The sequence below is a fragment of the Euprymna scolopes genome, chromosome 38 (assembly GCF_053919585.1).
Source record: "Euprymna scolopes isolate OS-2025 chromosome 38, ASM5391958v1, whole genome shotgun sequence".
Taxonomy (NCBI): Eukaryota; Metazoa; Mollusca; class Cephalopoda; order Sepiida; family Sepiolidae; genus Euprymna; species Euprymna scolopes.
In genome coordinates, this window is record NC_136519.1 from 35191337 (window position 1) to 35205689 (window position 14353).

General features: G+C 35.6%; 1 protein-coding gene across 9 annotated transcripts in view; it reads right to left on the bottom strand.

Moving 5' to 3' along the window:
* Positions 1–14353, bottom strand: part of LOC145263133 (putative acyl-CoA synthetase YngI) — a 146110-nt gene that overhangs the window by 96650 nt on the left and 35107 nt on the right. For 3 of the 9 annotated variants that reach the window (XM_080120085.1, XM_080120083.1, XM_080120084.1), the window contains one exon: positions 10638–10673. The gene's annotated coding sequence lies outside the window, so the exon portion shown is untranslated. Of the gene's footprint in view, positions 1–8146; positions 8328–10608; positions 10674–14353 lie in introns of those variants that run through there. The other 6 variants (XM_080120086.1, XM_080120087.1, XM_080120081.1 and 3 more) reach the window with 5 other exon arrangements.

Genomic DNA, 14353 nt, shown 5'->3' on the forward strand with positions numbered 1-14353 from the left:
AAAATGGCGGCGACTTTGAAATGTTTTCCGTTATTTTGTGTTTGAGAAATATTCGATTATGGCATGTGTAGTTTATATAAAAATTCATTTAAGTAGTTATCGCCTCAAATTTCGTTTTAATTTCGGTTCGCTGAAATTATTTCAAGTAAAGAGCATTAAAAACTATTTGAAAACAAAAAATAACATGAACTGTACTTTTATTGACTATAGTAACATTTATTTCTTGCATACTTATTTTTTCGGTAGTCGTTTGTTGGGTTTTCTGCTAAAGACGCTTACTAAATAATATCGATGAAATATCGAAAAACAAAGAAACAAAAACAGTTTTGAAAAATAATGAAGCTTTACTTACTTTAGTAAAATAACCCGAAACAACAAAATGGGATATTACAAAAGTAAACACGTAATTACTTTAGTTTTTTAAAGCAAGGAATCGATATAAACATGAATAAGAAGAAAATGGCACCCTTTCCAAGCAAAACAGCTTCGTTTCAATTTTATAGTATTGAACGGTGTAGTATTGCGCCGTCGGATTCGTAATGTAAAGAACACGTAGAAAGGGTTGTAATCAACTGAATTCCTTCTAGTACACAGGCAAAAAAAAAGCTTAAACAGATATATAAATAAAAATGAAAAGGCTATGTAAATGTCTTAAAAAAGACATGTAATCACGTCGGCAGGATTTTTCCTTCTTTTGACACGATAACAAGTAACATTCTTATTTTTTATTATTTATCTATTTATCTATTTTCGAAAGAGTACCACGTGCAAGTGGAGAAGGAAAAAAGCAGACATATGCAAATTTGTGTCAATAATTGTCTAAAGTTCCGACTTTTTTATTGTGGACCCTCAACCCCTTTTAAAAAAACCTTGTTAAACTTTGTGACATATTTACATTCTATGGTGGTCAAGCGCGAACGAACACTCAATAATTTTATTATACCATATTTCTTCAAACTGAGACATAATTATCAAAGTATACTTACGCAAATAGATATGAAAAGTCTTTGTTAAAGTTTGTGCCACATTTCCATGGAGTATAGGCGGGAACGCAGACCCCACAATTTTATTATACCATCCCTATGTAAGTTGAAACATACTTATCAAAGTATTCTTATGTACATCTATATCAAAAACCCTTGTACACGTTTTCTTTTCATTTTTTATTTCCATACTTTGGGGGCGAGCGTCGAACGCCGACCACACAATTTTTATGAACCACCGTTCTGCCAGATCAAACATACCCATTCCTGATCCTCGATACATCTTCTATCATTATATGTAATCAGTTTTTTAAATAGTCAACCATATAGGAGACTATTCGTGACTACACACACACACACACACACAGACGTTCAGCTTTATATTATATATATATATATATATATATATATATATATATATATACTTATTTATATAGTAACTAAATACCTACAGAAACAAGTGTTTAATCCTTTCGGGAATCATCAGTTCCGGGTGTCACGATTAACGCCAGTCGAGATATTGGAACCCTGGCAACAACAGTCATGTCTGGCTTCATTAGCAAGGACCCGAACCAACCGGCTACCGACAACCATAAGAGATACAGTTGAAATTAAACATTTATTCTTTTCAAATGCTTATAACGTCAGTTAGAGTGATCTAGTGATTATATGACGATCTACGCATATGAGCTAAGTTGACCGACCTATTACAACTGAAAGTTCTCAACGATAAGAAACAAGTTCTTAAAGGGCTGGCATAATTATTTACTATAATAATTAAATACCTACAAGCACTAGTGTTTCGTTCTTTCAGCAGTCACGATTAATGCCAGTCGAGAGATTCGAACCCTGGCAATGGAAGTCATATCTGGCTTCATTAGCAAGAACCCATATATATATATATATATATATATATATATATATATATATATATATATATATATGATTATTTTTTTTGAAAGTTAATCCAACAGAGTGCTCAATTAAAAGGAAAATCCGAAAAATAAGAGCGTATTTATATTTTTTATTTTGTGTACAGAAAGTTGTTAGATGAGATAAGTCGTACATGTGTACATGAAGTTGTTAGATGAAATAAGTAATTGGTACCGTCGGTTTCAAGCCCGATAATTTAGGCCGTTTTAGATATCCATATCAAGCTCTCTTCAGCCAATACTCATCTCTGAAACGGTCCTAGTTATCGGGCTTGAAACGGACGGTACCAATTACTTATTTCATCTAACAACTTCATGTACACAAAATATAATCTATTTATCCATCTATCTATCTATCTATCTATCTATATATATATATATATATATATATATATATATATATATATATATATATAGATATAGATATGTGTGTGTGTGTGTTTATTTCAATCTCGAGTGTATTAACGTACTTCATTACAAGTTGTTTCAATAGACGGGATAAGGATTATTCGTCCATGTCATCGTATGATTCAAGTTTTAACTTGAATCATACGATTGAAGCAACGTGTATGAAGTAAGTTAATACAGTTGAGGTTGAAATAAAAAAAAAAAATATTTGGTTCTATTAACGTATTCAGCACTCTTTATCCTAGTTTTTTTTTTACCAAATATACGTATTTATATACACACATATATATATATATATATATATATATATATTTACCAAAAATGTTAATTAGTTAAAACCTGAAGAAAGTGCTCAATACTATTGCAGAGCAAATATGTGTTTTAATTATTATTACCGTTTTATCTGTTTAATTACACATGTTTCGGTTACCGAATCGTATTTACGATCCAGTAACTTCGTCAGACTTTACAGGTTTCTGGATGGTAAATACAAGTCGGTAACCGAAACATGTTTTACTGGACAGATAAAACGTTAATAAAAGTAAAACATATATATATATATATATATATATATATATATATATATATATATATATATATATATATATATGTTGAGCAAAAAGAAAGTGGTAGTAGACATGAAGGCTCCAACCCGTACCGCGAAGGAGGAAAAGAACGTTCAAAGAGACGTCATATCTCTGCTGTTGCGTTCATCGCCAAACCGGAAGTGGCGAAGGTTTAAATTAAGGCTATTCAATCGAAAAGAAGGGATGAATTTCGAAAATATCGACGAAAAAAGCGACCCCCTTTTTGTAGAAAAGTGCCCAGTTGAAGGTGAACGAATTAATGTTTTTAGCCATTGTTTCGATATTTGTCGTTCGAAAGGGCGAGTTTCAAACCGATACTGATTTCGTGAAAGTTTTGGGGCAGACATAGATGATGGCAACAAATTCGTTTTCGAACATTGCCATTACTTGATATAGCACATATAAAAATATATATATATACAGAAAGATGAAAACAAATCAGTGATGGGCCGCACGAAGGTGGCTTTCCAGCCCTGCCAAACACTGGCATTCTTTGGCACACATTGTGCAGAAATGTGCGCCACTAGCAGCACGTTCTTGATTGTCACTTCTATGCATATTGAAATGCCGCTTCAAACCGCCTGCTGTTTTGCACGTCCGCACGCAGTTGATACAGGTTAGATCTGGCAACACAAGACTGTTTTGTGGCCCACTGCGCTGATGAATAATCTAGTGGCTTATCAGCCCAACTCTGCTCAGAAACAATCTCCCGTACACTTCACTCCAAACCAATTTGGCGCCCCAGTCCATCCACTGCTTCTTGCACCTTCTCTTTCCGGATATCACGTTTCAGTCGGTCATACTGGGTTCGATCAGCCTCAAACTTGCCCACATCTTCCCGCAAGGTCTTTCTCCACTCTCCATGATCCCAAGCAAGACTCACCCAGGTTCTCTCATCCATCTCACATTTTTTCAAGGTGGACATCAAGCAATCCTTGTATCTCATTTTAGGCTTTTGAGCCAGACGTCTTCCCACGGCGAGCTCGCCATGAAAGAGTTGTTTGGGAAGTCTACTGTCTGACATCCTCACCACATGACCACTCCACCTCAGTCTATGTGTGATGATGAGAGCTTCAATGCTTAGACATTTGGTCCGTTCAAGAATCTCAACATTACTGACATACATTTGCCAGCCCACACCAGAGATTGCCGTAGGCACATCTGGTGAAACTGCTCGAAACGTCTCAAATGCTTCCTGTATGTAGTCCAAGTCTTACAGGCATAGAGAAGAGCAGAGAGAACGCATGCGGCATAGACCTTGATGTTTGTTGGTAGCGAGAATCCACGACAGCTCCACAAACGCTTGTCCAACTTTCCAAAAGCATCACTTGCCTTACTGATCCGTAACGATACCTCGTCATCCAGGGCACCAGTCATACCTAGTGTGCTACTCAACTATACAAACGTAGTGACAACGGCTATCTTCCACCCATAGACATAAATTGATGCTTCATAGTATAGCATGTCTGGCGCAGGCTTATACATTGACAGCTTTTTTTTCAGATTGATAGTTAGGCCCAATGCGCTGCAGGCAACCGCAAAGGCGTCCACAAGACGCTGCATATCAGCCCCCGTATGAGTCACCAGATCACAGTCATCCGCATAGAGCAAGTCACGGATCGTGTTGGTGAGTACTTTTGTACTTGTATTGAAGTGCCTAATGTTGAACGACACCCCCAGTAGTTCGGTAACAACCCCCGAATGACATCCGAAAGACCATGGTGAAATACAACGCAAAGAATGTGGGTGCTTGAATGTCTCCCTGCTTAACACCATTTTCTACTGAGATAGGATCAGCCAGTTCTTCCCTAACGTTGATTACAGCCTTCATATCATCGTGGAAAAGCTTTAAGATGGTTACAAACTTGTCAGGACAGCCAAGCCTTTTCAGAATCTCCCACAAATCATCACTAGTGACTGCATCAAAGGCCTTGGTTAAATCGATGAACACCTGATACAGACCCTTTCGCTGTTCTATACATTTCTCCTGTAGTTGCCTGGCTGTAAAAATCATATCTACTGTCCCTCGACTATTTCTAAACCACACTGTCCCTCGACTATTTCTAAAACCACACTGCGACTCAGGCAAAACATCGCCAGCAATTTATCAGAAGTAACCTCATAGTCATGATCCAATCACTCACACCACAGGGGAGTTCTTCCAGGCTAGAAAGAATTGATGCCTTTATAGCAAAAGACACGCCTGATTCCCTCTTACATCCATCTGCTCTACCATTCCAGAAAATGGTGTAGGCCCCAGCCAAATCATAAAACTGTCCCTCATCAGCCAGCCTAGTCCCAGATAGCGCAACTATGTCCATGTCATAACGTTGAAGTTCCGTAGATACAAGAGCAGATGTACGCTCTCGACGGGTTATTGCTGACGATGAGTCAAGCAGCGTCCACACATTCCAACAGCCGATGGTCATTGTCATATATTTTCTCGCAGTAGCATGATGACGACCAGCTCCAGGCTGTGGAGCCCTGAGACACCTGCTGGGCCAGGCCCTGGAAGTTCAAGTTCCCTTATTGCCATTTACGTTCATAACTATATTCGCCAACTTCATTGAATGTTTTGCCGTTTTAGGCTACAAACAGCCTTTTTTCTATCGAGAGACGCACTGATGGTAAAATGTGTCTCTAATTTATATCAAGCAATGCCTGTGCTTGAGGCTTTGTATAGTGAGGAAATACTTTGCACCGAGACAATTCCACTCTCTAAACAACTGCCATATTGAACCAAAAAGAACATAGTTGGCAGCAGCAGTTTTTATATCAGAGTTTTCCTTCTCCTAGAGGGTTGCCTTCACCACGGCTTACGGGAGCCCTCTCCATCCACCATGCCACCAAAACATGCTCCACACGCCGGCATCAAAACATACTCCACACGCCGCAGCTGACAAGGCCTAAGCTCCTCTGGAGGTTTCTGTCAAGAATGCCTCACCCTTAGCCTTTGGTTGGCCCACAAGGCAGTGAAGGTCCAGTTATACGGCGCAAGACCCTCGCCGTTAATCAGAGCCCTGTCTACGTGGCAATGGTTACGACGTCACGTGGGGTTGATTTGCCTGGGAGAAGCACAGTAAGACGCTAAGACATCTGTGTTCTTTTAACACACGTCCACACCACACCTTGACCTCCAGTGCCCAGTTGAAAGTGAAGGAATTCATGTTTTTAACCATTGTTTCGATATTTGTCGTTCGAAATCGCGAGCTTTAAAACGATACCGATCTCGTGAAAATCCGTCGCCTTGTCGAATGTTTTATACATACATACATACATACATACATACATACATACATACATACATACATATATTTAAACAGATAGGTGAGATTTATATTATAGATAGCTAAATATTTCAATTGAATCCACCACCACCACCACCACCACCACCACCACCACTGCCACATAAAAAGGTCTCCGCTTTCTCAAAATTATTTAGAAATTAGCTATTTGTACACAATAGCATAGAAATTAACATGTAAAACAATTAGAGCACAACCATAAAATATATTCAAAAATATGTAACTTTTTTTTAGGACGATGTTTTGTTACTGTAATTTTAGCACTTCTTCGGATAACACGTATCCTTTTGAGAAAATGGCAGTCCAGAAAATCTTTAGAACATTTTTAGAAAATAAAATAAACAATATAGATTAGAAATGATTTGAATCTCAAATTTCTGTTTATTTTTTAAATAGGTAATATTTTCTTAGTAACACCCATATTGTACATCTAAACAATATGAAATAAATGCGGGTGTACCTCAGGGGTCTATCCTTGAACCTGTATTATTCCTAATATTCATAAATGACCTGCCTGATAAAATTGTCTCTGAGATGGGTATACTTGCTGATGACACCAGGCTCTGTGACAGATAAATGGGGGAAGACAAATTAACACATATCTAAGAGAATGGCAGAAACACTAAAGAGAGACCTCCAATCTGTAGTGGAATGGGAACAAAAATAGATGGTCACATTCAGTGCTGCTAAGACTAAGCTTGTTTCCTTCAATAATTACAAAAAATCTTTTCTACCCCCAATAGCAATGCCCCAAAACACATTACATGAAAGTACTTCTTTTAAACTCTTCGGCCTAACGTTCATAGGGAACATGAGTTGGAACAGATACACTGAGAGCATTATCAAGGGTGCTGCGAAGAAGCTGGGCTCTCTCTACCGTGCTAGAAAGCTACTTACGCCTTAAAGTATCCTGTACCTCTATAAGGCCACCATTCGTCCATGTATAGAGTGCTGTTGTCATATTTGGGCTGGCGCATCTGCTACCAGTCTTTCACTCTTGGACAGGGTTCAAAAGAGTGTGACCAACCTGATAGGTCCTGAACTGTCATCTAAGCTTCAGCCTCTGTCCCATCGACGAAATGTTGCATTCCTCTGCCTGTTCTACAAGTATTTTAATGGTGAATGCTCTAACGAACTACAAGCCCTTGTACTCCCTCGGCTAAATAACCCCGACAAACCCGACAAGCAGCAAAATCCCGCCCCTACAAAGAAAGCCTTCAACTGCAATAGTTTATTCCCCAGAACTGCATGACTTTGGAACTTCCTTCCGGGATTCTGCTTTCCCAACTGTACTGACATGCAGAAGTTCAAGTGTAATGTGAACATACATCTCGCTCTTCATCTCCCTTCATAATATACCTGATGATGACCCCCTACCTCAAAGTGGAATCGTGCCTTATTTGGGGTGAAAATAGAATTAAAAAAAATTCTTTATCACTATTAATATTGATATTGCTGGTAAATGAGAATTCATGAGTAATAATCATGCAAATAATAAAATTGTAAAGACCAACTTTGTCTGTGTTCCTGTGAGTTTGATCCCTATGGACGCCAAAACGACTGGGCTGATATTTTTGAATTTCACACAAATATATCATGTATCTGGGAGTGTTCTGAGACAGATTTTGTAACTGAATGCGCCAGATAATTATCGAATATCGATAATTATCGAATATTGATGATTAAAAAAACCCCATTAAAGATGAAACAGTGAAATTTTCACCAAAGTTAACAATTTTACACATTCTAACATCACAAGTGCATTCCAGTAGTTTTTTTCGTAATTGTTTAGAAATGAGCTCTTTGTAAACGATAGCATAGAAATAAAATAATAGAATCAAAGAAAAAAATTATTAAATTAACAAAATTTAATACATCAAATTAATTACTTTGAATGAAAATTAATAAATAAAAGCTGAAATGGTACTTACTTTCTTGAAAAACGTCGTTTCTGTTAGAAAACTAATCTTGAAGAGTGTAGCACTAGAGGGGCGTCGTCGAATTAAATGCAGCAACTGACAGAGTGCAAGTTATGTGCGCGAGAACGTACCTGTCGATATCTATATATATGCGTATCAACGTGTCGGTACATCTACGTATATGTGAGCGTATACATGCATATGTGTCTGTTTCTTTATGCACCAGTAAAACTAGTAGGTGCAATCTAATACCAATCTTACTATATGTATGTATATATATATATATATATATATATATATATATATATATATATATATATGCGTGCACACACACACATACATATATCATTTTCAATATTTACTTGCTATTATCGAGTAAACGTTCCGCTTGATTTCTTTAATTGATATACATATATATATATATATATATATATATATATATATATATATATATATATGCGTGCACACACACACATACATATATATTCAAGATTATATGAAGGTTTTTTTTCCGGCATAGAAAACAATGTTTTTTTTTTTGTATTTAATATTTTATTTTTATATTTTAAGCAGTCCTCCGCTCTTATTCATAAAAAAAGTATCTAAACGAAAATAAAAGACGTTAAAAAAAAGAAGGAAATTTTCATTTTGGACAGCGTTTGTATTATATACTAGCAGGCCACCTGGCATTGCCCAGTAATAAAATACTTTAAAATACTAATAAAATGAACTTTTAAATATATATATATATATATATATATATATATATATATATATATATATGCACATAAAGTTATGAACAGTTCATATGGCTCGAGCAAAGCTTGGAGGAACTGCTAGCATATATATATATATATATATATATATATATATATATATATATATATATATATATAACAAACGTATGGGCGTGGCTGATGATGGAGAGTTATATGTTTTGGTTTCGATTCTAGCTGATGGCAGTGAAGTCATATATATATATATATATATATATATATATATATAGTTTCGATTTTACTGCTATATATTAAGTGCAATATAATAATCGATAGAGAATTGTCTATTATAATGAATACGTAAATTGGATGAAATAAACTCTCATATTTAAGCGTATTTTACGACAGAGCAATGCTGGGTTGTCTACTAGTATGCTTATATATTTGAATAAAAAGGACAATAGAATTATAAATTAATGACACTAAACATTGTGGATGATTATAAATTGCTTAAAAAGATTTATGCAAATTCGGCATTAATGTCTTTGCGTCTTCCGTTTCCATAATATATACACCATTTAAATATATTACTGATTAAATTAACAATAATCTGTTTTGATAGTAATACAGGAGTGATACATGAATAAACTTTATCATCTATTCATTTAGATTAGCGGGACCTGTGGAAATTCCACAGAGGACTCATTCATATGTAATATATTGATGTTGGCATTCTATAGATCTTCAGTGTAAATGGAGACGCTCTGATATTTTTGTAGTTATTTTGTTGAAACTGGAAAAAATTTATCTAAGCTAGTACGAACGCCCAGCAAAGCCCGATCGTAAATTACACTTAAATATGATATTTAAATTCTTGAAGATTTCGTGTATATTATCATAGAATTAATTTTCTATCGATTTCTATATATTATAAAGTTGCGATTTAAAAAACATATCCATATGATTTGGGGGCAATAGCTTTAATCCAAATCGAAATAAAAACGTATGATATATATATATATATATATATATATATATATATATATATATATATATATATATATATATAAAGAACATTTAAAATTAAAATGTTTAAATTCAACGTTATTTCACGCGGTTGATGGTAGCCGAATGGATAGGGTCTCTGCTAATCGAGCCAGATGGTTCGTGTTGCTGGGTTCGAATCGTTCGACTGGTGTTAATCGTGACACCCTGCACTGAAGATTCTCGAAAGGGAGAAACACTAGTGTCTGTAGGTATTTGATTATAATAGTAAAAAAATAATTATATATATATATATATATATATATATATATATATATATATATATACACACACCTTGAGTTCCCTCAGCCATAATCGAAACTGAAACGAAAACTTATGAAGAATTCTTGATAAAATTATATATATATATATATATATATATATATATATATATATATATATATATATATATATATATATATATATAAGTAGATAACTTAAGTGCCATCAGCTATAATAGAACCAAACTAAAAAAATATGAAAAAACTCTTAGGAAAATTATTTATGACAAGAAATGGAAGTACATAACGATTAAACGACCCGGATGTAAGCGTGGCACGGAAAATAACACACATGCTATCGTATTAATTTATAAATTTTTTTAATTCTCTTTTGAAGTTAATGAGTTCTTATTTTCTGGTGAGTCAGAGCGGAAAATATTAAAAAAAAAAAATTAGATTATTGGCGCATATGGATATCAAAATCATTACATACCTGGTTCTCACAAGTTGAACGATACTTACCTATCGATAAAACCAATCAGGGCGTTCGATCTTCGGCTGAAAGTGGAGAGAATGATAAATGAGATATTTTCAGTTGTTTTTATATAGATTTTAGTGAGAGAGATATTGAGAAAGAGAGAGAGAGAGAGAGAGAGAGAGAGAGAGAGAGAGAGAGAGAGAGAGAGGGGGGGGTTGGGGGAATAGAAAGAGATAGAATAGAAGGAGGGGAAAGAAAGAAAAGTTAAACGGAAATTCACGTGAGGATAAGGATTAATAAAAGTTAGTTGGATAATGAATAGTATCATGAGAGGATTTAAAAATTGGAGAAATTGGAAAAATTTGATTATTTAAGAGGACGGTTTAATAAGTTAACTTTTGACTTGAAGACTGCCATCTTGATAGTCAATTCTGATTTTGAAAATTAAACTGCTTTTTCAATAGTTTTAATAGCTTATGTTGTCTACATGAATATTTGGCTACCATTTCTTTCTAGTTTGTTTTTTTTTATTAAAAGAAAACATCATCGTCTGTGTTACATAACTATACGTAGAATGTTTTTGAATTTTTGAGACGACGATTTATTAATCGTATCATTTGGATGTTCTCATCCTGAGTGTTATTTTCACGACGTTGCGGCCGATGTAACCTCCGACCCTCCTTCAGGTCTTATCTTGTCGGACTGGGAAATCTTTATCGAATTCGAGAATCTGCACGGAATTTCAAACGGAACTCTTTGTCTAATCTACAGGGAAAGCATGTCCTTATTCGTTGCGGACCTGTGACGTAGCGGATACATTTCCGTTGTAATGTTACACTCTTTTGGAGGGTGGAAGGTTAAATCTTCTGTAGTGGCTACACTCAAAATACAATTGTGACTTAAGACTGGGTCATAATTTATGAATGCTATCCTCCTTTCTCCCACCATGAGTGACTTCTCGTTATGTTGCGTTGCTGGGTACACATTTATAATAGAAGCGATGTATAGTGGGGCTGAGAGGTAGATGTGAAGAGAAGTCTTAATGAAAGTTCTTAAAAGGAGTTTCTGTCAGTCTTCTCGGTCTGCTCCACCGGACTCACTCGAACTTTATGGCTGACTGCCTCGGACTACCTCGGCTGACTTTGACTTTGTTTTCTAGTTTAACTTAAGTGTATATATTAATTCTATACTTTTTTGTGACGTCAGCACGCGAGCCAGACATGTGACTTCCATGCACATGCTTCCAACACGTATCCTAGCAACACAAGCCCCATTTGTTCGTACTAGAGTTACTTTCATTGTTCCATTATTCCTGCTTCGACCCAAATTAACTAACACAACGTTCTCTTTACCGTATTCTATTGTTGTATATGTTATTCTAATTTGCATTCCTCACTGCAGTGGATAATTTACTGCATTCCTGGAATCGTATCTCAACCAACAAAAATGTATTCTTTTTAACTTTTAATAACTGTGTTCGATTCCAGAATTCTACTTCAATAATAATAGTCGATCCTAATTACTTTGTTTCTAACTAAAATATACAACAGTAACGGTTGTGACGTTTATCACGTGATCGTCTACTTGAACGTACTCTCTTCTTTTTATAGTCTTCTTTTTCCTTACTGTGATGTCACTTCGCTCATGGCTCGGTATTTGCATATAGCCGTTCGCACTATGTTATATTCAGGCATCATGACAATGCAATTTGCAGTCCCAGGACGAAATAAAACAATAGGAGGCATTACTTTGAAACGTCCCTCGTTATTATAAGCTTATGCAACTATTGCATTTTTTACACGCTTTTCTTACACCTTCTTTTCTCCCCCAATGAATCTGCACATGTTAAAAATGCAATTAGCACCTGGACGTGCATTATGGCGTTTCTTTGGATTGCTCAGTACATAATTTAAATTTCTCAAGTAAAGGTTGAACAAGGTGTCTCAAAATTGTACTCACACTTTAAGTATTATCAGCGTTTGCTGGACAATAATGCTCATCAATTTGAACATTTGCGAATATGAACCTTCAATTACATTTTTCTTCTGTGTTCAAAGCTATTCTATTTAACACTCTGTGCAAATATAAAGGTTTCATCGTTATTTGAAGTTTATTTTTACAAAGGAGTCACCACTTATAAACGCCCGAAGGCCATTCGAGGATAAGAATTAACGAATGTTAGGTGGTAGTGTAGTAATCGTTAATGGTGTAATTTGTGTAGAATTTGATTATTTAAGGGAACAGCATGACAAGAACATGTTTACATTGGACTTGAAGGCTACGATATTGTTGTCGGCCAGAAAGTAGGCCAACAGAACAGTGTTCTACTACCGGGAAGTTCTAGGAAAGAAGCTTTGTTCATGGAATTTGCGTTTATATTTAGGCATCTAAATAAAGAGTGGGGGAATTGTTGATAGTGGTTGTAGCTAGTCGAGTGTTTTTATGAAAGTTTGTCAAGGGGCATAGCTCCAAGCTTTTCCCATAAAAAATATGGATAAAGCAGAGGCAGGCTCGCAAGGCCTCTTCTATTGGAAAGACGTTGTAGGGAAAAGAAACGGCGATCATCTACTAGAGATCGAAGCCGTTTTTGAACTCTGTCAAGGCATGATAGGAAACGCCGAACAGCTCCTGTCCAGATGTGGCCGCAGTACTCCATTTTAGGACGCACTTAACCCTTATGCAGATAGAGGATTGCATCGGCAGTGAAATACCTACTGAATCGGTAGAATCATCCAACCATTTTTTTCCAGCGATCTTGGCAATAGATGTATGTGTTCCATTTCAGATCAGGAGTAAAGATCAGTCGCAGAAACTTATCAAGAAATGATACTTCCACAGAAAGCACCATGCCTTGGCAATAGAGTGTGAGTACGTGTGTTACTGTAGTAATGGAATCTGTTGATCATCGGAAACGAGGGTAAAACCTATCGTTCTAATAAAAGAGACGATCGACGGATCTCAAATCCGGGACGAAAATTGTGTATTGCCATCAATTAATTAATGTGCGAGCATGTCCATCATAACTTAAAGCGTGATGCATAAAGCCCAAACCTAGAAAGGAGTAAGCAAATCGACGACCGTGCAATTACACATGTAGTTTATTCGCAAACCCAGTACAATTAGTTAATTAGTATTCCATCCTGAATTCTTATCCCAAATATGTTACCACTATATATATATATATATATATATATATATATATATATATATATATATATATATATATATATAGTGCCAGAAAACAGAAAATCCGCACTTGTAATTTTTTCAAAAACTGCAAATGTAAGCTAAATTTAATATAACTGTTTAAACAACCTATACCTCATTTAATTCGCCTTTTATTCCTCTATAATTTTTCCTGTTCATATTTGACTTTTAATTGAAATATTCTAGTGTTCAACTAAATTTTTAAAAATTACTTCAAATTGAAGATGCAAAAATAAAGTCCGCATTAAAACCAGCTTAAATTATCGCATCTAAATCAGTTTAAAATACCCAAGAACAGGCGACAAAGCATCTCTAATCGTAGTTGTTGTTGTTCCAGGTTATACAGCGTAACATTTAGGCCATATGCCACGACTTTCTTTTAGTAATCGCCAGGAGCTCATTAATCTCCACTTTTCTGGTTTATCCAATCGAGAAATCGTGCACAGATTGAAATCTGATAAGAAAACGGTACGAAAGACTGTGCAAAAGCACCAAAACACAGGCAGTGTTCGTGATGCCCCGAAATTTGCTCGTACTAGAGTTACTTCTAACA